The sequence below is a fragment of the Excalfactoria chinensis genome, chromosome Z, assembly GCF_039878825.1.
Source record: "Excalfactoria chinensis isolate bCotChi1 chromosome Z, bCotChi1.hap2, whole genome shotgun sequence".
Lineage (NCBI taxonomy): Eukaryota > Metazoa > Chordata > Aves > Galliformes > Phasianidae > Excalfactoria > Excalfactoria chinensis.
In genome coordinates, this window is record NC_092857.1 from 39,654,433 (window position 1) to 39,656,199 (window position 1,767).

A 1,767-nucleotide genomic window follows, 5' to 3' on the forward strand; every position below is an offset into this window, starting at 1 on the left:
CAGAGAAGTTATGTTGGAAAGCTAGTCACTTGGCAAAGGTTTCCAGAGAGGCCAGCAGATATCTGAAACCAAGGCCTCCCTGCTGCCCATTCACAAGGATCAGCTTCAGAATAGAGCCAAATGTTGCTGGTGAATGACTCTAAGAAATCTAAAAATGCATTTCTCCCCCCTAGTTATGCATGTGAAATGGCATAACTTCTCAAGCTACGTCTCTCCCTGAAAGTTCAACATAGGCAGACATGTAATCTAAAAAGAGCATTTGTCCAAATGTGAAAAGATTAAACAAGTCCAACCAGGGCCTTAGAGTGCTAAACTTAGAGGAATAGATCTGCACTGTAAGGCATTCTATCTGTACAAATACGTGGGCCAATGTCAAAGTGACCAATGTTCTCTAAGCAGCCTATGTGTGTGTGCAGATCTTAAGGAGTGAAGGACTTGGCATGACTGCAAGACAAGTTAAGGAGATAACACAAGGACTGTGTCTAAAAAACGCCTATGATAAAGGACAGAAAAAAAATAAAATAAAATCTTTGCTGTGCTAGCAACTATCAAAAGCCCAGAAGCTAAGCACAGAATTTCCACTGAAAATCTCCCCTGGCTTCCCTTTTGTAAAAATAAAATAAAATAAAATAAAATAAAATAAAATAAAATAAAATAAAATAAAATAAAATAAAAATAGGAATTCCTCTGTAACTTCCCACACTCAGTGATTGTTTTAGCAGTACAGAATATTGCAGGGGTCACATCTATTAAAAAGCTTGCAAACTCTTTGAAGAAAATTGTGAATTGCAATTGCATGCACAATGGCTATGGTTCATTTGTATCTCTCTTCACTCTTCAGTTTTGGCTGCATTATGCCACAGCTAAAAATGCCTTTGTCTGTTCTAGCCTGTTTGACTTCTTGTGTGGGTGTGTGTGAATAGCTGTAGTGACGACCACGTGCTTGTTGCACTTGTTGGCTAATCATCCTATCAGAGGAGAAAGAGAAGAAATGGTTGAGGCAACTGTGCAGAAATGCAGTGCCCAGCACTGGTGCCATGCAATGTTTCAGCACCCCATGCAAGCTCAAAGAGCTGTAAGGGCAGACAAGTGCTTTCCTTATTCAGGTAGATAAGACCGTCAGACACAGGGGCACAACAGCATCCATCTGCCTGCAGAGAGGTTTGTGTTGCAGTGTTGGAAGTTTGCTTCCCTGTTTTCTGTTGCATAGGAAAATCAGTGAGTTCTAAGAAAGGGTTTTGTTTTGTTTTGTTTGTTTGTTTTGTTACTTCATTGTTGTTTTGGTTTTGGTTTTTGGTTGTTTTTTAAGTGAGCTGGGTGTAATGTTTCTATAGGGGAATCTAATATTTCAGCATTAAGAGCAGGATATTTTCTCTAACTAAGATTACTCAGCAAAGGTAAACACAGAGTCAGCTTCCAGGAGGAGGAACAGGTAGGTAAAAATGAAGACAGCTAAATCATAAAGTAGAATCCTGTGCACCTTATTCTGCTCCTACTCATCAAACAGTGATGTGTCCTGGCTACACTATGTGCACAACCTGCAAAAAGGTGTTTGGTGCAGGGTAGGTACTGAGAGTTTTGAGTCACTCAGTGGCACCGGCTGCATGGGTATGATGTCTGTAAAGCAGCCTGGAGGTCACTGTTCTCATTATCCCTCAAACAGGAGAGAGTCAGGGGTGGGATAAATCCCACTGGACTCCTAGGCATCCGTGCCATGAAAGGCAGTTGCAAGATGCCAAATTTAGCTCTCATCTCATTCCATTGAAA